The 23,980-nt window shown below is 48.8% G+C and overlaps 1 pseudogene; it reads right to left on the minus strand.

The window, feature by feature from the left end:
- Positions 1-6,293: 6,293 nt before the first annotated feature.
- On the minus strand, positions 6,294-20,919 carry LOC115323887 (annotated as a pseudogene).
- Positions 20,920-23,980: the final 3,061 nt, after the last annotated feature.

Consider the following 23,980-nt stretch of genomic DNA (forward strand, 5'->3'; position numbering starts at 1 on the left):
CGGCAAAGTGGGAGTCGTAGAACTAAAATACTATCACCTGCTGCAAGTGCACTACGAACCTTTCGCAGAACGTCTTCCATAAAGGCCCTTCATTGGTCTGGATTGCCCAGTTTACTGCACAAGTGACGAGTCTTGCGACTTCGTTGCTGACATTTCCTTTTCCAGAATCTTACGGCCGTCTTTCATCCCTTTTCTGAACCGAAACTCAACAGTTACACTTTGAGTGAACGAATAAATGCACATAGCATCGCGAAAACCCAGTTAAATGTAAATGCACCTCGTCCTCAACCGGAAGATGTGATAAACCCCCCAATATGGAGGCGCCTACTGGCATGATCATGATAGCTGGCAAGGATTTTGCATATGGCCTATTGACCTGAAGTCCGAGAACTGTTGCACAGCCCCTTTAAACTCTGTGCAAAAGCTGTCCACAGCGTGGGCGTAGCCAGGGGGGTGGCTTATAGGGCTTCAGCCCCCCCCCCCCTCCCCGAGATTCAGCCTACCCTATAATATACACATGGATTTTGACCCCCCCCCCCTCCTTCCCCCTTTCCGCACCTCGGGTCGGAGACGACATCCCAACCGCCACAGCCCCCCCCCCCCCCCCCCAAAAAAAAAAACAAAAAAAAAACATTCTTGGTTTTGCCACTGATCCACAGACCCAGAATCTTTGCCCGGCCAGTCACTTCCCTTACCACTGAACTCGTATTAAAATTAATTCTTATAATTTATTGCAGCGAGATAACTTTTACCCTTCGCAGTTTTTTATTATGACTCCGCACAAGTCCTACTTTGGGTTTACCTAACTGAATATCCCAACCTGAGTGTCATTTTTTTGTGTTTTTCAGTCTCGTGGTTTTGGTCAAAATAAACACCCAGCTACCTAAATGAAACACCTGACCGCCCAAAAAATAGTTAATTTGTTTTGATCTTTTAGGTATTTAATTCCTCAAGCTAGAATTTAGAAACCCAAGTCCATCACGTCATCACGTTTCCTGGAAATCCAGAAAGAGCCAAACACATGGACGACAAAAGGGCCGGCCCGTCATGTAAATCTGATCACACTTAAATATGTGTAATTGGCCTCCGATATCCTCGCGCGGTGCTAACGGCGCGCAGAGGCTTTTATATTTTTCAACACGCCGGTTGTTTTTTTGTTGTGCATGTGTCTCGCCATTTGGCTCAGGACGATTTTCGCGTTTTGTTCTCACCACATTTGCTGGAGACGTGAGCTAGGAACGTGAACAACTGACCCCCTTGCACGAGAACTGGAGCAGCCGTGCGCTTTCCAAAGAAAGCTCGTGCAGAGAAAAACAAGCGAAGGATCGGTGATGTCAAATTCAGAATATAGAAATATACCCCACTGTATCGAAGCGCCACCACGCACGATTTCTCGCATTGATGTACAGGCCTGGATGGATGGATGGATGAATACGGCTGAGCTCTTTGGATCGGGCGGTAGCTTACGCCACCTAGCCATTGCAGCTTTGGCATAGCGGGCCTGGAAGGCGATCCCACCGCCATCTGTTGGTTCAGAATCGCACTAACTAATTTGGGGGGGGGGGGGGGGGGTGTTGCAAATTAAATTAAAGCCCCTTTATCTTGGGAAAAGTTTCGCCATTTAATGTTGTGGAAATGCTCGAGACACGTGCCTCGCCCCACTACTAGGAAGAACATGGCGTCTGAACTCTAGCTCAAGGCTACGGTGTGCTGCTATCCAAGTATTCTAGTATACTGTAGTGCTGCCATGATCTTCCAAGGACTGCACGTTGCACGTGCTTCTTGCATCGACGCACCTTGCGCTAGTTTTAAAACATAAAGGGGCTTTAAAAATTGTTACGCATTGACGATACCAAGTGGTAACGCTCGCAACTACAGTACCCTTGGCCGTGCAGGAGCCCATGACGTCACGAGCGCGATACGCATTTCTCTTATCACTGGCCGATTTTGAAGCGAGAGGTACAGAGCTCCCGGCCACGTCATTTCGCTGGGTTAAATGATTTTAAATGGGAACTTTACTAATCACATATCGTTTCGTTGGCCAAAAGGAAAAGGGCAGAAAGTCAACAGCCAGCTTTTCGGGTACGAATATTTGAAAACATAGCGGGTTATTTTGTACCTTCTCTCCTTCGAAAGCTCTCCGCCTTTTCACTGTGATACATCCGCGGTTCCCAAAGCGCGTCAGTGGTGATAAACTGACGTCAGCCGAGCCCAGCTCACGCAGTGGACGCAAGAACTGCGTCACTCGGACGCATGCGCTCGTCAACAATCAATCCGTCGGCGAATATTCAGATTCGTGTTTGTGACCAATGAGTGCCCTGACGGAACTTACCATCCCTGGCGACTGACAAGTTCTATGGTGTGCTTAAAAAGCACGGTGGAAGCTAGGAGTCATCGCACCGGTGCCGAAGAATGTCGCGACGACGTGATTTCATCATTCGCATTTGAGCTGAGGATTAAAGTTAAGGAGGAAGAAGTAGGAAAATCGTTTCATGACCCTTTCAAGCTGAAACCGCAGCCAAAGCTGCAATCGCTGGCTCGCGCTTCAAGCTTTGAGACGTGCATTTCTCGCACGAGAGCTCGTTCTGCGGAAGGACGTTTCAAAGCAGCGACCTTGTGCTCTCGTGCTTCTAGCATTGGCTGTAGAATTAGCTTAAAGCCAGGGTCAGACTGATCACACATCATGCATCACGAGTCACCGCAAAATTCCACTCCCCAGCCCTGCCTGTTTCGATCTGGATGAGCGCAGTACCGGTGTACGATCGTGTATCACTATCTGCGTGGTGCACGTTCAGGACCCCATGCAGGCTAGCGGTTGTACGCTCTGGCTAAATTCTCATCTACAGCTGGGAGACAAGTCAGTCGTTGAGGGAGACCAAGTTCTAGGCTGTATAAACATACACACACAACAATTTTTTTTTCCACCGCAATACCTGTGTTTCGAATGCCGCGGGCAAAGTTTCTGCTTAAACTCATTGCTATGCGGCATTCGAAGCACGCATCTTGAGGTGACGCGCGCTCGAATCTGTTTGAAAAGTGCCTTTTGTATCGTGGTGTTTGTGTGACCCCAGCTTAAGGGTAAACGTAGTATGGGCTTATTTCTCTACGCCTCCTGCACTGGTGCAGAAAAGTGTAGACCGGTGAACTTCCGGTCGTATCTCAATGCACGTACCTCAAGTACACAGCCCTACACTTTTCTGCATCGGTGTAGGAGGTGCAGTTAAATCGATCGAGCCTACTGCAGACGTGCGGCGCGAGCTTCAAGTTTGTTTATTCCGGTCAACCACGGAAATATTTATTGTGGGTAATAGCATATTTCTATTCACATGTCTATTCGGAAAATAATTTACATTGAAATAGTGCCATAATTTGCAAGCAAGATTTTAGGTTTTATAAAACAAAGTGCCATAATTTGCAAGCAAGATTGTAGGTTTTAACTATCCTTTTGCACGTTAAACAGGTCAGAAGTAAAAGCAAAACAAGTCAATTTTACAGCATTTTTACCATGTCCATACTGCATTCCCCACTTCCCTCTCTACTTTTTCGATTCCTAAGAAATATTAGCCTAAGAAGGGATGTGAGGTCATCACTTTAAAATATTTATGTCGGTCTCAAAAGGACCTATTTGCAATGATAAGCTCTGCAACTTGAGAAAAAAAAAAGTTACATTTTTGGGAACCTAAGTTTGATAACTCTATTTCTTAGCATACATACCCATCGTCTTATTCTAAGATTAGTAAGCGCAATGCTCATCGCGTGAGACACATCAAAGATCGGAATGCTAAATATTCAAATGGAATGTTTTACAACTGCATCTATGTGTCCTTGTGGAATGTCGTATGCCTTTGCAACTCGTATCGTTTTCTCTCACATAGTATAATCCCACCTTACGAGCTCCGCCATTTACGAGTAATTCACAGCCCAAGAGAAATTGAAGGCGAGCGGTTGGGATGGTGAACACTTGAACGCCTCCTTGAAGCCGCTAACCGGCGGCAGGGCCGAGTTGCACAGAGCAATGGACTGCATGCGTTGCCGCGCTTCCTCGCCACAAGTACTGAAGCACTTGACGAGAAAAAACAGCTGTTCCGGAGGCACACCTTCGAAGCTCAGTTTCCGTGTCATCCCGGATGTATTTCTATTGGAGAAGTCGGCTCTATAAGCCGCATAAGTCAACGCTGCGGAGAGGCTGCGAAAGGTGACTTGTCGCTGCTCGATGGGGAGCAGAAAGGTAGCGTGCGATGTCAGGCGGCTCTTCATCTCGAGGATCTCTTCCATGAACGGTCCAAGGGGAGATGAGGTTAGTTCTGCCAACGGCAGTTCCCTGAAACTTTTGTCGTGGAAAAAGACTAAGTCTATGAGCATCAGGACGGCCGAGCTAACCCGGGTGCATACCACGGCAGCGATAACCTGCGACGGAGTGTCTTCCGGAAGCAACGGCGGGACTTGGAGGAAGGATGGAACAGTTGCTTCCCTCGCAACCAGCATGCGGTACATTTCATTCTGCGACATCCCCATTATGTAGATAATTCTGTGCTGGGGCTTGCGCAGGGACGCCTTGAAGAAGGACATGCTGGAGCTACTCACTTCTAGGAATGTGTTGAAAAAGTGGCCCGACCGGCTGACGGTCATGAAGCTGTACGCCTCGTCCACGAGTGCCCACGTAAGGGTCGAGTTGAGGGAGTTCATGTATACATGTTCTATTTCGTTCGAGATTAGCGATTTCGCCGACTCGCTAAATTTTAGGCCGTACCTCTCAAGGCCTTGTTTGGCCAGCTTCGTTGCACTAAATGCGGGGACCTTGTCGTGTACCAGGTCGTCCTGCGCCTTCCATGATGCCATAGGCATGACCAAGTTCACAGCCCAGAGACAGCGATCCACAACATAGTCGTACGTAAACCGTGGGTTTTTCAAAGCCTCCATTAATTGGGCCGTCAGGTGACGAGACACCAGAGGAGACTGGTCCCAGACTATGTAGGCCCCTAGGTACAGCTTGAAGCGCTCGCGCTCCTGCGGCGTTTGGAGGAATTCCTTGTCGAACTGTTCGAACAACGCAAGTTGTAAGTTCACGATCTTGTCGTCGCGCCACAGCTGGGAGTTGTCGGGCAGCTGACCGTTGACCGCGCGCCGCAGTTGCTCGTCGTTCATGCTCATGTACGTGGGTATCCCTAACACATTATAAAATTTCGGTGTGAGCTTGATAAATTTCTGATGAACGGCCAGCACATCGTCGATCACGCTGCTGTAAGACTGTCCCGTGCCACCGACCATTTCGGCACAGAGCCTCAAGAAGTTCTCCGCGGTGCCAATTGCCACAAGTGCCGCCCTAGTTCCAAAGAAAGGGCCCAAGCGTTCCGCAAGGTCCAAGAACAGAGTATTTTCTGCTGGAAATTCCGGGTTACGTCCCACGTAGAAGGCCCAGACTGCCGGCAGTCCAAACTCTAGGGACGCCTGGACCATGATTTCCAGGAGCTGTTGCCTCGACGCGGGAGACTTGTGAGGCCAGGGCAGGTTTAGCCTCCGCAGGTACGACGTGAGCAGATCCACTGTCCGAGTACTAGACTGCTGGCTCAGACAGCGCAGTAGCAGCAGCGCAGCCCTGTGCTCGCTCGTTCGAGGCTGCTCCGGGATCCTTACCTGGAAGAGGCTTTGGATGCGTCGCTTGTTGAATGGCCCTTCGTACTTGATGTAAGGCACTATGTACTTTTTGTTTGGCTGTCGGTCCCATCCACTGCAGACGTGCTCGTAGAAATCCTCGCAGGGGTGGACGCTGTGGTCCCGGGAGGATTGGAGGTCGCTCTCCAGCGACGTGCAGTCCAAGTCCTGTTCGCAGGCACCGAGGGTTGCGAAGATGGCCACCGACGGGATGACTAGGGTGACCGACATCACCAAGAGCCCGGCGCCGACGAACAGGCCGTATCGGATCAAGGACTGGCAACCAGAGTCGTCTTCGCGATTTTCTGTGTCTTCGTTCATTCCGGGGAAGGCTCAATTGGAAGAAATAGAGGACTTCGAAGGCTCTTGGACCGCAGTCGTGTTTCGAATGCTCCGTGCGCCACGTTCGTCTCATTCTCGCACTGCTCGCGTTTCGAGCCTCATTCGCTTCGTCGTCTTCTTTTTTGTGCAAAACCTCCTTAATGACGAACAGACCTTTCCGAAAAATCCCAGAGGGTATCGCGGCGCGGGAAATCGTGGGGCTGTTCTGACCACGACTGGTTCCGACGTACGCTCGGACTGAGATTTCAACGATGGGGCCAACCCCTTAATGTATTTGCGCTTGTGAATTATCAGGGCCTTTACTCCGACGCTTTTGTCCTGCAAGCGGAGCGATTAATTTTCTTTTAGCATTGTGAGTTGAGAAGACATGAAAACAAAAACAAGCACAAGCAAGATCATCCCGTACTTTGTTTTGCTTTCCTTCTGCCTTTGCATTCTAAATTCACAGAATGATAAACCAACAGGAACTTCGTGTTCCCTTCCTAGATATTATATCTTGTGCCGTATTCACCATTTCAAAATTTACAAGTTATCAGCCCAGCGTGCATCTCCTCAGTCCAGTATGTGCATGTTCGTCGCTTCGCCAAGCGATCAAATCACGCGCCATACGCAAGAAACAGAAAATGGAACCGGCCAGAAGGGTGCAACATAATTCTGGAATTACTCAAGCATAAAAAAAAAAACAGCATCTCCACGTGGTGAATGATGTTGATTGGGGCGAAGCTCTGGTGGCGCTTCTCTGCGTAGACGCTGAGCCACAGCATGCCGAGCCTTTCCTTCGTTTTCATCCATGTCACGCTGCGGTCAAATGCTCAAATGCGTATATAACCACGTTCCATACCACACATTTTTTTTCTGAGATGGATGAAAACGAACGAAAGGCTCGGCATGCTGCGACTCACCGTCTGCGCAGAGAAGCACCACCATGAGCTTCGCCTCAATCAACATCATTCACTACGTGGAGATGCGTTTTTTTTTTTTGCTTTACACGAACACGTGAGCACGTGAACGCGTGAGCTCACGAGCTGGAGCACGTGCACCCGACGACGGACGGACATACGGACATGGCTAGCCCCTAAGGAGCTTCGCGCCTAAAAGATTGCCCGGGAACGTAAGTACACTGTTAGCAAGTCCCGTGTATTTGGCGAATGTTTGGGGTGAAAAACACGCTATTTACACAAATTACCATAAATTTACACGATGAGTAACGGATAATTCGTTCAGAAATCATGCGAGGTTGTAAAAAACGTGTTTTGGTACGGTCATACACGCATAACCGTGTAGCCGACCTCGATAACACGCATCGCCCCCGGCGACGACCGCGACATTGTCGGCTATCGAAGCACCGGAATGCTTGGGGACACACTTAGAAAGGACCGTCGAGACAAATGCCGCGGAAAGAAACATGTCTCGGAGACAGATATTCACCAAAAGCAATTGCGAAATGTCGCAGGACGTTGGCGAAACCCGCGCTTACCGTGCTCGCCGCCATCTTCTGGTCGATGGCAATGCGGCTTCCCTCATGTCGCCCATGTTTGTATTTAGTTTAGGGGTCCTGATAACAGTTTCTTAGACACCACAAATAAAGTTATGGGTCTAATTATTCGTTCCAAACAGTTAAAATGGATATAAAAAGCGTGTCCTCGATGTGAACACGCGACATTGCAGTTGGTTTCGTTTTTGCTTTAACCTTCAACTGCAAGCGATCTGGCCACGGCGCAAGCGCAACGCCGATGTACGCTAGAAGCAAGCGCCGGTTGGCTTTCGTTGTTTTTGTTTGACCGGAGAAAATCTGGCAAGTACACATGGCGCCGCTACTGTTTCGGTTTGGCAGACGCGAGAAGCTTCGCATAGAGCTTCGGAGTTTGCGAGCACATAGCGAAGACGTGATCGGAGAAGTGCCCCTGTGAAGTACCTGGAAGACGGAGAGTAGCATTCGTAATCGTCGTGTGTGCTTTGAAAGCGAAGGCAGTCACAGGGTCCACGAGTTCGCAGCCACAAGCCAAGGTTCACGACAGCGCGGCGTTGACTTCGGCGATCTCGTTCTGTTTGGTGCAACCCGGCGATGCGAAAAAGAGCTGAAACATTCGTCGTGTGTGGTGCGGTGCTTTGTATTCCGGGTCTGAACCACGCTTTTAACACGGAGCGCAAATTGTTTGTTGCATGGTGGAGGTTCAACGGGTACAGTTCCGTCGTCGTCAGCTGATCCGGTCCAGCTGGTCCGGGAGGACGCAGCGAGCGTTTTTAAAAGTAAGTCTTCCTTCGTTCCGTTTCAAACTGTAGAACTATCCCGACACATACCGTGAGTAAGAAGCCGCGGGCGTTTTCAACAAAATTACGTTGTTTTAATTGAATAATGGACTCCGGATTGCTGTCTTAAATCTGCCGTTTTTTATGCTTCGTGTTGGACTGCGTTTGCATAGCGACGCACACCGCTCGAGTAGATGATTCGGTCCTGCAACGAGTTTGTTGCCCCAATCATGCGGCGTGAATAAATTAGGGCAAGGTTTCCTACCTGCCCACAGATGCATGTACTGAGACCATTTTTTATGTTGTGAACGTAGTGCTCTTTCTTTATTTTGAAAGACGCGTTGGTGCATTTATTATGGTACAATCACTTGAGAGTTGAGAAATTGGAGAGCGAGCAAGCTTTCTCAACTTTGTCTCTTTCTCTCTGGCACAGCCCTGTTTCAGTTTCAGTAGGCATATCTACTAGCAAGTACAAACTGCTCTAAAGCAGTGAAAAACGGGAAGCTTAGGACGGCGCGGACTCCGTGTTTCGCGCTTTTCGCAAGGTGACAGGGTAAATGCTTTTGTGAGATATGCGGAATATGCAAGCGATTTTGTTATGCCCGTCGTTTGGGTCTCTCCAGCAAAACGAATAAGATGATCTACTACAAAGGCGCAATCACAAGCCAAGATTTAAGATAGCAGTCGTTTGCTTCGGTGATCCGTGTAGCTGTATTTTACCCTGCTCTCTGCAACACCGTGTCATAACGAAGAGCTGGAATGGTCACGGTTTGTGCTGTCCTCCCGGTTGACAGAAACCCGCGTTGCCAGCATCGGCACCGAGTGCGCTTGGGCTGTTGATGCTCAAGCCTTTCATCCGCGGCTTATCGCCAGCTCATCCTGCTGCTCAACGGTGAGGAAGCGGCGAGAGTAACCTCGGAAGTGAATGTAAATCCTCGTTCATTCAGTTATCCGGTGTCAAAGTGTGGAAGATGTCCAACGTGTACTGAGGGCGGGATGTACGAGCGTTTTGCCTTGCTTTTATAACCGAAACCAGACCAACGAAATAACTGCCTTGCGTACTCTAAAATGACGGGAGCAATAAGTTTCAACAGGTCGAGTACGTCACCGGGGATGTAGGCGAGACGGTGCACACTGTTTAAATGCTTACAGTATCCACGAGTGGTACCAGGAAAGCGACGTCAACAGAGAAGGAGCTCGCGATTCAGCATAATGCACTGCTACGGGCCCGTGTATCTTCAAAGTTCGGGGTGGTGGCAGTATAAAAAAAAGACGCATCAGCACCCCACACCAGTGTTCACGAATAACACCGGTCACAAACTCCCAAGTCCCACCGCTCTTCTCGACACCGACACGACATACGACAACAAACTGCATCAAAACGCCCCAAAAGTGAAGGCGTCTGCTCCCGTACTGCAACTGCTGCAACTAGCGGAAGTGAAGTCGTAAAGTGTTGGGCGGATGTCCGGATGTCCTTCACAAAAATATGTAAAAAATGCTTTGCGCAAGGATCATTTTCATTTATTATTGTATACGTAATGACAAAATCCCAATAATTTGTTTTCCTATCTGATTCAATTTAGTCTGACTGCTCATAACACTGATCAAGCAAAAAAATAACAAAACTTTCAACTTTTTCATGACCGGTTTAAGATTTATTGTTAACATATCGTTATTTATTGCAACGGACTAACATTATAGATTTTGCCTCCATACTTTTTAAATGCAAACAGTTCTAACACACGGCTGTCGATTGCGCCGTGTTGTGTGTATTCTTCTATAAATCTGTAATGGTCAGCGACCAAAGAGCTCACCCGCACATGTCAAGCTTATATGCGCCGCGGGGAGAAATAGATATCGAGTAGGAAGTGTCGGGCGTAGTGTCGGTTGTTGTGTTTGTGTACATGTTGGTGCTGTGTAGTTGTGTGCTGTGTTGCCTGCGTTGTATGTAGGGTTGCTGTGTAGTCGTGGTCGTTCGCAGTGTGAACAGACTCATCTTTTTTTTAAAACCAGCTGCTAGAAATGTCGATAGGTGGCGCAAGTTACCGCCCGATTCTAAATAGTTTGCTCAAGTTATTTATCCATGCAAGTTCGGCATTCGTTTTTTTTTTTTTTTGTTTAGCGGTTTGTTGAAGCTACCGACGCCGCCGACAACGCACGTACGTACCTTTGCAAGTAGCTACGTCCGCCGCTTGGAGACTTTACTGTGTATAAAAGACATCGAACGAGAACTAACGCGCCCTGTGTGCTCTCGCTAAAATTGCGCACGCAAAGCGCAAAACCTGGTTTGCGTTCGGAGCATGCGCAGTGGCGACGACGCTATTCTTTGCGTACGCAAAGCTTTAGCGTGCGCTATTCTTAAACTCCCTAATCTCTTCCTCTTGTCATCTCCTTGTTTTCCGAGGCAACGGTGACGAACGCTGTCGTCGAAAAGGGGCTCTCATCGATTCTATCTCTGTTTTGTGTGATATCAAGCTCAAATAAACGCCGTATGGATTACCTTCGCAACATGGTATGTACACTTTGTTATTAGTATTCCATTTTATTCTGACACGACTGCACCTCACAGTCGATCGCTGTAACAGTTCGTGGGTCGCAATGCCGGTCCAACCTTTCTTCGCCGGGTGTCACGTCAGCATCGAGTTGCAATTGTAAAGGATCGGACCCGAAGCGCTTATCAATTCGCGGTCCAACAGCGCAAATCCAGCACTTCGATCAAACGCGCGCGTCCGTTCCGTAGTGTGAACAGGCATTTACGTGGCTCTTGCGTACACTGTCACAGTTCAAACGTATCTTTTTTAACGTCGGCTCGCTCCTGCATCTCCGAGGCCGCAAAAAACGCCGCGGCAATTTGTTCCCATCTACGTCGCTCTGCAAACGACTGCGGGCCGTCTTTTACCAACGATGACAGTTGTGTTGACTTGGTAGCGATCGAGTTCGTAGCAGTCAATGGGGATGGTTACGCATCCCGGCCTCGGCATTCCGGCGAGTTTAAATCGTGTTAGCGTCGACATATCACTGCACGGATACGAACCCCAGACCAGCGGTGGCAGAAAGGCCGCCTGTGTTTGTTATGAAAAATCCACGTGCTCCGAACGGCTCCGAACAAATGCCGAGCTCTCCGATTGGTTGTTCGTGCTGCCGAAGACGCCGTCGCCATAGCAACAGCACCGGTAAGTTTTAGTTTTTCCGTACTACAACGTCGCTTTCCTCCTCTCACTTAAGAACGCGTTCGTGAATACCCATTTCTCCTCTTCACGTTGTTGAAAACTAAGAAGCTCTTCGTGAATCTGAGGCCAGATTCACGAAGAGCTTCTTAGTTTACGAGAACTTAGCTAAGAAGTTCGTAAGTTAAGAACCCGGCGAAGAAAGGTTGGACCGGCATTGCGACCCACGAACTGTTACAGCGATCGACAGTGAGGTGCAGTCGTGTCAGAATAAAATGGAATACTAATAACAAAGTGTACATACCATGTTGCGAAGGTAATCCATACGGCGTTTATTTGAGCTTGATATCACACAAAACAGAGATAGAATCGATGAGAGCCCCTTTTCGACGACAGCGTTCGTCACCGTTGCCTCGGAAAACAAGGAGATGACAAGAGGAAGAGATTGACCTCTTAATCTAGAATTGAGGTCAGCGATCAAACTATAATACGGGAAGGGTTCACAGGGGTCGCGCGGGCATATTCCATTCAGCACGCCAGCCGGTCGTGGGCAGACGGTCTTCGCCAAGGACCGTCAGATCATCGCTGCGCCGAGTCGGAGTGCCTGCTAGGCCTATCTGCCGATCGGTCGGAGTCCGTACTCGCGGCCCTTGGAATTTTTCCCGGGTGTCTGTGGATCCAGCGTTCTTGTTCGTTTGTCGTGGTCTGTTTCAAGTACTTTTTACTTGTTTCTTGCTGCTTGAAGTCGGGACGCGTGAGAAGCGCACGTCGAAAAATAAACATCCGTTGGTTGTCGCGAAAACGCTGTCGGCCATGCTGATTTGATCGTAAGAAGTGCGTAAGACAGCTTCGGAGCTGTCGTAGGATTTCGTCGTAACCTGCGCAAAACTTACGAACATTTCGTTTCGTGAATACAGATTTGTTCTTAAGTTTTGCCTTACGCACATTTTTGGCGTAAGATCGTTTTGTGAATCTGGCCTCAGGCCTCTCAGACAACCTAAAGAATGCGCAGAACAGGTGCTGTTAAGGCCGTCACTTGCATTCGGAGGTAAACAATTGCGCAAGGCGCGCAAAAAGAAGACGAATTTGTTTGCTGACGCAAACTTATCAGGGTTAAGGGACTGAAGCACCAAATGTTCACGTAACTTAAGGCCCGTTCACACCATAGAGTTATTATAATGTGCTTCACACTCTTGACTGGCGCCATCTATTGGGAAGCAGTGTAAAGTCGGCGGTCCGGCATATTTTTTTATTTCTCGCGCATTACCCATTCTTTCTTGGCTTGAAAAACTTTTGTCAATTTTATAAACGAGCCTTTCTATGGGTATTACGTACATTTGACCTCGGAAATCCCGCAAAACCTTCGCTCTTGTAAAATGCAGTTCCAGGGTCACCGCATAGATGGCGCCACAATGCCAGTGTGTTCCCTCATTCTAAAAACATTTAACAAGTTTTAAAAGATCTCGTCTCTCTCAGTCGTACTCGATCGCAAGAGTGTGAACGGGCCTTAACTCTAAAAATGCATTCGAACCTATAAACCCAAGTGCTTTCAGGAATTTTGGTTCCAGCACAGGTCAGAAATTGCCCAATGCACAGGTCAGAAATATCCCAATGCACAGGTTAGAAATAGCCCAATACTAGCCAAATAGCCAACTACCATTTTTTCCTGCCAACTGCAAATAAAACTAGCCCAATTTGGCTATTTATAGCCCAACCTGGCAACCCTGTCCGCAAGCTGATTGCAATTAGGGGTGTCGCGAACCGGCCGAGGTCGAGTTCGACCAGATTCGACTTTTTCGAACTTTTAGTGGAAAATTCGACGAACCTTGTTTTTGAGGTTCGACTCGTGTGCGCATGCGCGACAGGCTGGCCAGTTGGCTTCGGATTGCATGGTGATGGCTAAGGGATAAATTAAGGGCAGCGCTGATCGGTTATTTCACTTAATACAGCACAAAAAAAATAAGTTATTAACTTCTTCATTGATTAAAATTCGTTTCTTTTAATTGCGGCTGTTTATAAAATAAAATAACCCTTTTCTTAAAAAAAAATTATCCAAACCTAGACATGCTTGTATCAAGGTCTGGCCACACTGTCCACAAAGTCGAACCGGTCGAATCTGGTGAAAAGGTCGAAGGTTCGTCGAACCCCGAAAGTTCGACCTAAATATCTGGTTCGACAAAAGTTCGCGACACCCCTAATTGACCACGTAAGTGATGACGTCACAACTTGTCGTCTTTGTCCAAACAAACCGTTGCTAGGGACGTTGCTATGGACTAATGCATGGAGACTCCACACGAGGCTAGAATTTCGCTTATAAGTAAGTAAATAATTTTTTGTAAGCAACCTAACTTCTTGATATCTAATTATGAAGATGTTTTCGTCATCTCAGCGTCGTATTGCAGCTATGAAAGCCATTTCTGAAGTGGTCCACTCCACTTTGCTTTGGTAGCAGACGACACGATAGATTTGCTGGTCTCTGTTGCAGCGGGCGTCTTCATTGAATTGCGTCGGTAAACGAGCAACACAAGCAAGTGCATCGCCCAGGCCGCAGAGGCCTCCGCAATGTGCGTTTTTTTCTGTGAGGAACCCAGCTTAGTTCAGAGGGGCGAAAATTCCGTAAAATCAAACCACGTCATGCAGATCAGTTACGACGACGACCTGAAGCGCATTACCGGCGTAGTGCAGGCCAGCATAAGAAACAAATCGTACGCCATCGAGATAAGTCGTTTGTTGTTATTATTATTGAGGTTGTCAGGTTAATAAAATATTGCATGTCTATCGCAATTAGCATTTCTTTTTTTTACATTAAATTTAGTTGATGTGCTCTTTCGGCGAAGATCTCCATCGAACCCGCGATGAGAGTACAATCTGTAATAAACTCACCTTATGTTTTTTATCCAGTTCTTTCGCGTTTTGGGGTTTTGCGCCCGGACTTTCGATAAACCATATTTTGCATCGCACCCCACTATGAATTCTTATAAGTGTCTGAAACTCATTATATTTCAAACAAATGCAATATCAGAATATCGTCTTTATTCACCCGATTCAGACGCCGGCGCCGGCTTGGCCGGCGGGCGTGTGGCAGACGGCACACTACTTGCATTCGTCGTCTGCTGCAGGCACCTTGAGGACCGGAAGTTGCAGTCGTAAATATTTCAGAAACAAGCGATTACCGGCACACTTCTGTCGCAACATAAATGACATTCAAGCTTTCTATATCTGTGATTTTTAGAAGTTTAAATCCTACTCCCGATTTTCGAACGGTCGGGTTTTTGTAGCGAAACCTAGCCACATGTATTTGTCCATAACAACGCCCCTAGCAACGGTTTGTTTGGACCCATGACGTCACACTTACGGAGTCAATTGCAATTGACTCCGTAAGTGTGACGTCATGGGTCCAAACAAACCGTTGCTAGGGTCGTTGTTATGGACAAATACATGTAGCTAGGTTTCGCTACGAAAACCCGACCGTTCGAAAAACAGCAGTAGGGTTTAAACTTCTAAAAATCAGAGATATAGAAAGCTTCAATGTCATATATGCTTCGACAGAAGTGTGCCGGGAATCGCTTGTTTCTGAAATATTTACGACTGCAACTTCCGGTCCTGAAGATGCCTGCAGCAGACGACGAATGCAAGAATAATGCCGCCTGCCACACGGCCGCCGGCCAAGCCGGCACCGGCGTCTGAATCGGGTGAATAAAGACGATCTGATATTGCATTTGTTTGAAATATAATGAGTTTCAGACACTTACGAGAATTCATAGTAGGGTGCGATGCAAAATATGGTTTATCGGAAGTCCGGTCGTCGATCGAGATGATCGTCTGCTAAAAGATGGCATTGCACTTGTGAGAAAAGCACTTCAGGCGATCGGTAGAGATCCCAAATTTTGTATGCGGACTCGCGCTACTAGGGGGGGGGGGGGGGGGGGTGCTTCGTGCCTGGCTGTAACCATAGCATGGAGAAAGATTCTTGCAGTTTCTTTAAATTTCCGCAAAACTCCAAAACACTGGATGAAAAACATAAGGTGAGTTTATTACAGATTGTACTTTCATCGCGGGTTCGATGGAGATCTTCACCGAAAGAGCACATTCACTAAATTTAATGTATACAAAAAACACACACAAAAAAAACAGCGAAATTGCGATAGACATGCAATATTTTAATAAACTGACCACCTCAATAATAATTTTAACAAACGACTTACCTCGGCGGCGTACGATTTGTTTCTCATGCTGGCTTGCGCCGGTAATGCACTTCAGTCGTCGTCGTATCTGATCTGCATTACGTGGTTTGATTTTACGGAATTTCGGCCCCTCTAAACTAAGCTGGGTTTTTCATAGAAAAAAAAAAAAAAAAAGCACATTTCGGAGGCCTCTGTGGCCATGGCGATGCACTTGCTTGTGTTGCTCGTTTATCGACGCAATTCAATGAAGACGCCCGCTGCAACAGAGGCCAGGAAATCTATCGTGTCGTCTGCTACCAAAGCAAAGCGGAGAGGAATACTTCAGAAATGGCTTTCATCGTTGCAATACGACGCTGAGATGACAAGAACATCTTCATAATTAGATATCAAGAAGTTAGGTTGCTTGCAAAAAATATTTTCCTTACTTATAAGCGAAAATCAAGCCTCGTGTGGAGTCTCCATGCATTAGTCCATAGCAAAGCCCCTAGCAACGGTTTGTTTGGACCCAGACGCCATGCTGTCACGTCATCACTTACGGGGTCAATGGACTTCTTCCAAAACCGACGCGCCCCATCGCGGCGAAATACCACGCAGTGCACTCTGGGAACTAGTTGGCCGCTCAGTTTCGGTTTCGATTGAGCAGCTTCATCTCATGCTATCACGCCGCGACCGAACGCGCTGCTTGCGTTTTCGATTATCTGACTTTTCACAAACGTACAATACACTCATTCTCGAGCGATACAAAACGAAGACCGGGGCAGTTTTCTTGGTTCCCGAAACACCGGATATTATGAGTGCGTATGCAAACGTAGTAAGACGTGGCTTAGTCACCTCACCCAACGAGTGCATCTTTGAGTTCAATTTCAATAATCCCGTCTAGTACCGTGAACTAGAACTGAAAATTTTTCACCTGGAGCCTTTCACCTATTTTGTTTGCCAAACGTCCGCTTCTTGTTACCTCATTGGGCAAAAAGCAAGCCGCATTCTCTCAGGAGTATCAAAGTTGAGCCCAGCGTTGACGCATAAACTTTTAAGGAAACGCAATAAATTCGACCTCGCTACCCCACAAAAGTTACTATGATGTCTTCCTCGTGTCATCATATATCTCCCACTCAAATTTTATGCTGATAGAAGATTAAGTTTTTGCAAACGCTGAGATCGGCTAGCTACGACGGAGGCCCTAACAAGCGTCCCCTACTCCTCGCTAAGCCTTTTTGGACGAGCTTTTACTGACGCCCAAGATCTGTGTCTGAACGGTGTATCTGAAATTATCTCGACATACTCAGGCAGGAAGAAAGCAAACACATAACAAATATTATGGCCATTAGCAACTGTTCAAACGCGCTTCGAATAATTTCGTTCGTTTGGCGCACCGCATAGGGGTTCTTGCCTGTCCGGCGCACTCCCGGCGAACGGTGCGACATTCTTCACACAAGTGCTCGACCTTTGCTTTCTAAAAATGGTCTGTATGTGCGAATGTGCCTATATGATTGCAGGATAACTTTATGCGCATACGCCATGCTGAACATTAGTGGAATGCAAGCGGGTGGGGACCTCACTTCGTGCAGTGCTGCGGGTCAGTACAGATAAGAGATTAGAAGTGTGTTAAAATTGAGCTTTTCAATGGCGCCTCCGAGTTTTACCTCGCGTACTCAGGCGTATTAAGAAAAACAGTAATTACAAAAATTGATTTTTCGTCTATGGACGCACGAAACAAACAAACTTTCTGATCAACAACACTAATGTAAAGGCGCGAGCTAGATGTATGCATACTTATTGGTTGCTACAGCTTGTTGGTTCGTACATAGGCAAGATCCCCGAGCTTCGCAGCGTCGAGATTCCCAGCACTGGCTCGTCCACGTACCTCGATTGCAACGCTAACAGAAAGGCTCAAGGACAAAAATACAACAAGCATGAGTTAAGACAAACTATACGTCGCGGGCTTGTCTAAAGCTTCAAGGTCTGGCCATTTAGGTTAGTTTAGAGACCACAAATGACGCTCTCGGGACCAGAAAACATGAGATAACGGCCGTTAATAGTCCACGCTCTGTGTATAATCTTTTGTCGACGTGTAAATCGAAACCAAAACCATGTCACCCTCCTTCTTGGCTGGCCAACTAGTTCCCAGAGTGCAACGCGCGCCGTGTTGCATGGGGCTTTATGGAAGTAGTCTATTCGGCTGAAAGGCGCGCGGCTCGCTGGGCTCGTCTCCCGCCTGTTCTCGGCCGCTAGCCGCCATGTTTCATAAGGAACACGCTCGAAACGGTTTTGCGGAAGGCAGACACGGTGTAGCGTGTTAAGTTTACACAGAACCTCATGAGTAGACGAAAAACACAGATGGCCTCGTGTAAAACGAACACGTTTCGACGTGTCCGCTATGGGACAACGGTTTACACGTCTGGGCGTGTTATTTTTGCTAACAGTGTACATGGGCTGCATGCACTCGCCCTGAATGACGGTTCGAAGTAAAGAAGTCTATATAGACGATTGCAAGCAAGACAACTGGAAGCCGCCATGTCTTGGCTCGTGCGAAAAAGAACGGGCAATTTCAAGCTTGGAAACGCTATGATCACGCGCGCGCTCCAGGCGCTTTCACGCATGGGGCACAAGTCGGGGCGCCGTACTTGCAACCGTCTATAGGACGTATTCACTGGACGCCATATTTGAGGGTGCTGTTTAAAGCGCATGCTCAGAACGAGCTCACACCAATACGCTGCTAAGACCGGCATTCTCGATGGTGCGGAATGCACGTTGCAAAATAACTGTGGAAGCTCGCCATCAGCACGTGCTCAGCAACCACGCACACAGATATGGCCGCCAGTGAATACTCCCTATAAGGCGAAGGAAAACGCGCATGCAAATAGCCATTTGTTTTTCATTTTATTTTACTTTCGAACAGTTACTAGACTCCCTTTCTTTGTTATACTCCGTTCACCCTTAAGCTCCCACTACTAGCGGCGAGATATTTCGGTGGCGCCGTCGTTCGGTTACCTTTTGTGACGTCATTACCTTGTGAACAACAAGTTCGATGGTGTTGTAATGGGCATGGTAGAAGCCTGAAATCATAGCGCTCTCAAAGCAACACTGCCAACACCGTCAAAATTGAAGTTCTTACATTCATCTTATTTCCGTCGATGAGAAATCCTTTGCTGACGTCATTGTCAGCATTTCGATCGCGCACGTCACCAATACTCTGTTTCACCTTATGTTGTACCGCAGAAACGGTTACAAGCGAGGGTTCGTAGCTCTAGGCAGATCTCGGCGTCACATGCTCTTGTGCATTGAGGGCAGCTGCCAACGCTCTGAGCTAGAGCCACTCTATATGGCAGCGTAGCTGCCAGAGTAGCGACACGACGCAAAATTATCTAGATGCACGACGTCAGAAGCGCTGATAGTGATCTCCATTTTGGGCCTGGGAGGTTGCCATGGTAACTGTGCTTCTAGCGACGCCGGGCGGCAACCTTTGTAGTCTAGTTGATATCTCCATTCGTTCATTGAAAAGTGGTAAAAGACGCTTGGCATCGCGGTACGGCAAGAACTTCTGGAGGAACGGTGCCTGTTTTTTCTGAAAAGTGAAACGATTTGCAGCCTAGGGACTGTCGGGCGACGAGAGCTGCTATGGTATCGTACGTGCACGGACAAGGCGAGTGGTTTTCGGCGCCGCCGGGATGGCGGCCGCTTCGTGGGACGAACGTACCGTCCTAGTACTTTCGGACTTCGCTCCGATGGAACAAAATTCGATTACGCCGGCCGCGACAGGACGATTGGCTAGGAACATGGCTGCTGCTCGACTGCCCTATAGTGAGCGAGTATATTTGTTTATCATCATACTTCTTCAAGACCCGATCATCCTTTCAAGATGAGATTTTCTCACCGACTGGTGAGGAGCGACGTCGACGGGGTTCAACCAAGAAGGACGGCATGGTGGCTTCTAGGGAATTGTTTGCGCCACCAAAAGAGACCAACGCCAAATATGAAGTGTTCTTGCCGACAGGCCAAATGGTCGTTCGGAAGTTTACCGGCATTCAAAAAGTCAATATTTTTATCTGGTGTAGATTTTAACACGTATTTTTATCCGTGTTAAAGGGGCCACGAAATTATTTTTAAACTTCTTCCTTACCTGTAATCCTCAACTCAGAAGAGAACTGTGAAATCACGCAGTCGTGACATGCTATGGCACCGGTGCGATGACCCCAAGCTTTCACCGTGCTTTTTAAGCACACCGTAGAACTTGGCATTCGCAAGTAATGATAAGTTTCGTCAGGGCACTCATTCGCTAGAAACGCGAATTCAAATATCCATGGAGGAATTGATTGCTGACGAGCGCATACATCCGAGCGACGCAGTTTTCTTTTTCAATGCGTGAGTTGGGGTCGGCTGACGTCAGTTTGGCCATTGTAGGCATTGTAAAGAGGATACTTAGAGGAGGAGGAGGAAACTTTATTATTCTTCCGGGAGCAGGTATTGGGGGTGGCGGAGGCCCAGAGGGCCGCCGCGATCGCCAGGGCCCGGGAGGTGGTCAGGACTTGGGCTGACTCCTCCGGGTCGCGCAACATCTGCTCCCAGAGGTGAGGGGAGGGAAGAGGGGGGTATGGGTCTGCGGGGCATTCGCAAAGGGAATGGTAATGAGTGTCGAATGCCCCGCAGGCAGGACAGGCGGGGCTGGTAAAGAGGTGTGGGTGAGTGTGTATTAGTTGTGTTCGGTGGGGGAAAGTGTGTGTTTGTAAGAGGCGCAGCATGTGTGCTTCCTCTTGGGAGAGGTGGGGTGCGGAGGTGGGTATTGGCGGCGGAGGAGGCGGTAGTGTAGGGTAATATCCCTGAATTGCAGGAGGGAGGTAGGCTTGCCTGCAGGGACATCGCGTGTAGGCGCAGTTGAAATGGCGGCTCGGTCGATAAGTTCGCGAGCACGATCGTGCACCATCTCATTAGCGCCTACGCCTGTGTGGGCTGGTGTCCACAGCAGGGTCACGGTGTCGGATGGAGGGTTGTTGGTGAGAATTTGAAAGGCCTTGGGGGAGATATTGGCGCGAATAAAATTGCGGATGACCTGCTGAGAATCAGATAGGACGAATTGGGGGGTGGGGCTCTGGGCGAGCGCAAGGGCAATGGCCGCTTCCTCCGCCGTGGTTGTGTTTGTAGTGAGGATGGTGGCCGCCGTGACGTTTGGTGGTGGATATTGGCCGAGAACAGCTACACAGTGTGCAGGTTTGTGAGGGTATATATGGTGTGGCATCAGTGTATAGTGTGCATGGTGATGGTGGGTATAGTTTGGCGTGGATGTTGGCTCGTGCTAGTCGCCGGGCTTTATGGAAAGTTGGGTGCATGTGGCGATGGATTGGGTGGACTCGAATGCGGTTACGTATGTGCGGTGGAATGGGGAGTGGGGGGATTGAGATGGTGGGGGGGAGTATGTTTATAGTGTTAAGAATGTAGTGCCCTGTGGGTGAGGATGCGAGGCGGGTGAGTTGGGACATGTGGTGGGCGTCTAGGTGTTCGCGTATTGTGTTGTGTATGCCGAGGTCGAGCAGGCGGTGCGTTGGGGCGTGAGGGGGGAGTAGGAGAGCATGTCTATATGTCTTCCTGAGGAGCGCATCAAGGGAGTCGAGTTGGGTGGGTGTAAGGTTAAGGTAGGGTAGCTGATATAGGATACGGTTGAGTAGAAAACTGTGGACGAGTCGGAGGCGGTCCTGTTCCTTGATGCCGTGGTGTTTAGTGGCGATCCTTCTAATGAGGTGTGAGGTCTGGGTAACATATTTCTTTACGTATTGGAGGGTGGGTGCGGGTGATCTGTTGTGTGTGAGGGTGAGGCCTAAAAGTCGAACTTGTTATGTGTGTGGTATTGGGTCAGAGTGTATAAAAAGTTGGATGGGGGGTTTTGGAGGGGTTTGTGACGAGGCGGCGTAAAGGTAAGGAGAGCGGATTTGTGTGGGGAGCTTTGGAGCTCCAAAGGTTCGATGTGATGTAGGACTTGGTTGAGGCCATGTTGAAGTGTTGCTTCAATGTGTTGGTCGGAGCCAGAGTGGACCCAAAGGGCAATGTCATCTGCGTACAGTGTGCTGCGTAGTGTGGGGATAGTGAGGAGAGTACGGGCAAGTGGGATTAGGGTGAGGTTAAAGAGCATGGGCGAGAGGACCGCTCCTTGTGGCGTTCCGCGGTCTGGCATGTGGAAAGAATCAGACTGGACATTGCCGAAACGGATGGTAGCGGTACGTTTTGCGAGAAAGTTATAGATATAGTGGTAGAAGTGTAGGCCTAGGTTTTGGGATGAGATTGCCTGAAGGATGCTATGGTGTGAGATATTGTCAAAGGCTTTTTGGAGGTCTAATGAGAGTATAGAGGTGTGATCTCGTTGCGGGGGGTGTTGGTGGAAATCATGATGATACTGTATAAGGGCGTCTTGCGTGGATAAGTTGGGTCGAAAGCCGATCATATTAGGTGGGTAGGTTTGTGTGTATTCAAGGTGCGCATTGACGCGATTCTGCAGGACGTGTTCGAGAAGTTTGCCGAGACAGGAGGTGAGTGAGATGGGGCGAAGGTTGTGTATGGAGGGTGTTTTTCCAGGTTTGGGGATAAGGGTGATGTCAGAGTGTTTCCAGGTGGAGGGAAGGGAGTGTTTAAGCCAAGGTTGGTTGAAGAGCTGTACAAGGTGTTCTAGGACCTCCTCATTGAGGTGACGTAAGAGGGTGTTTGTGATGTTGTCATGTCCTGGTGTGGTGTTGCGTTTGAGGGCTTGCACCGCCGCTTGTAGTTCTGTAAAGGTGATGGGGGCGTCGAGCTCTGGGTTGGGGTTGCCAGTGTATTGTGGAGGACCAACAGGGTGTGATGATGGAGGTGGAATGTATATGGAGCGGAGGGTGTCGCATAGGGCGGTGGGTGAGAGCTGAGTTTCCGCTATAATTTGTGTGGTTTGGTGGCGAGATTGCGTCTTAGTAGTGCGCGGGTCGAGTAGGGCACGGAGGATGTGCCAAACCTTCTTAGTGGAGAGCTGGCCTCGCATTTCGTCGCAAATATTGTTCCAGTTGTTCCTGGCTAATGTGAGTGCGTGCGTCTCGATCTTAGTGCGGAGAGTTTGTAGTTTGAGGCGAAGGTTGCGTCGGTGTTTATGTTTCCGCCAGCGCCGCTCTAGGCTGGTGTAGGCCTCCCAGAGGTTACGGAGGTGGCTATCTACATATTCCGCTGGGGGAGGAGGATCGATAGTTTTGATTGCAATCTGTTTAGCTGAGAGAAGGTGGGTCGTCCATTGTTCTAGGTCGGAATCACAGGTGGTGGTGGGTGGGAGTGGGCATTCGGTACGGAACAGATCCCAATCTGTGTGTGTTGGTGGTGGAAGTGGCGGGCTTGTGGAGATGCCTTTGAGGGTGAGACACGTGCTGATGATGTAGTGATCGCTGCCAAGTGTGTGTGGTGTTGTGGATGTGTGAAGGGTGAGTCGTCCGGTGCTAAAGGTGAGGTCGGGAGTGGTATCGCGCTGGGCACTGTTGCCAATGCGTGTGGGGGAGGAAGGGTCGGTGTGAAGGGTGAGGTTCAGGGAATGGGTGAGTTCAGAGAGTAGGCGGCCTTTGCGTGTGGTATAAGAGTAGCCCCACTCTATGTTAGGGGCGTTGAAGTCACCTACAATTAGGAAAGGGTCACGTTTAGTGAAAGCGAGTGCCTGCTGGAAGATGTATTTGAAGGATATGAGTTTGGATTTAGGGGGGCTATAGATATTAAGAACATGCAGGCGTGTGACAAGGGATTTGGGAAGGTGGAGTGTGGTGAGTATACGTGGGATCGGAGAGGCGAAAGTTACGTGCTGGGTGGCAATATTGCGATGTACAAGTGTGGCTATCTGGGGGAAATCCGATGGGGAGTGAGATGCATAGTCTTTGAGCTTGGGTGAGTGGTATGTTTCCTGTAGTGCTATGAGGATGGGGGGGTTGGGTATGGATGCAATGTGTGCTTGGAGGTTGGCTCTTTTAGTTCGAAAACCGCGGCAGTGCCATTGCCAGATGTATTGTGTGTTAGAGGTCCGGGTCATTTTCGTGGGTTATAGGTAAGGGTGTGGTAGCTGGGGCGGCAAGGTGCATCTATTGTAGGACTTCTTGATGTAGGGAATGTACCGCTTCCTGGATTGCATTGATTTGGGCAGAGGTGTGTTGGCGGTGGTTATCGAAAGCCGTTTCTATTTCGGCGCGTAGGGTGGCTATTTCTGCGTTGCCTGAGGATGTGGGGGGTGGGTCAGTATTGGGGGGCAGTGCCCGTTTCTTATTCGGGGGGCAGGTGGTTAGCTGATCGGGTGACGGGGCTGGAGGGTTGTGGGAGGTTTGGAGTTGCTGTTTAAGGAGATGGTTTTCCGCTTGTAGACGCTCATTGTCTGCGCGAAGGAGGGTGATAGTGTTACGCAGT

Source organism: Ixodes scapularis, unplaced genomic scaffold, assembly GCF_016920785.2.
Source record: "Ixodes scapularis isolate PalLabHiFi unplaced genomic scaffold, ASM1692078v2 PGA_scaffold8__174_contigs__length_109621045, whole genome shotgun sequence".
In the NCBI taxonomy this organism is placed as follows: Eukaryota; Metazoa; Arthropoda; class Arachnida; order Ixodida; family Ixodidae; genus Ixodes; species Ixodes scapularis.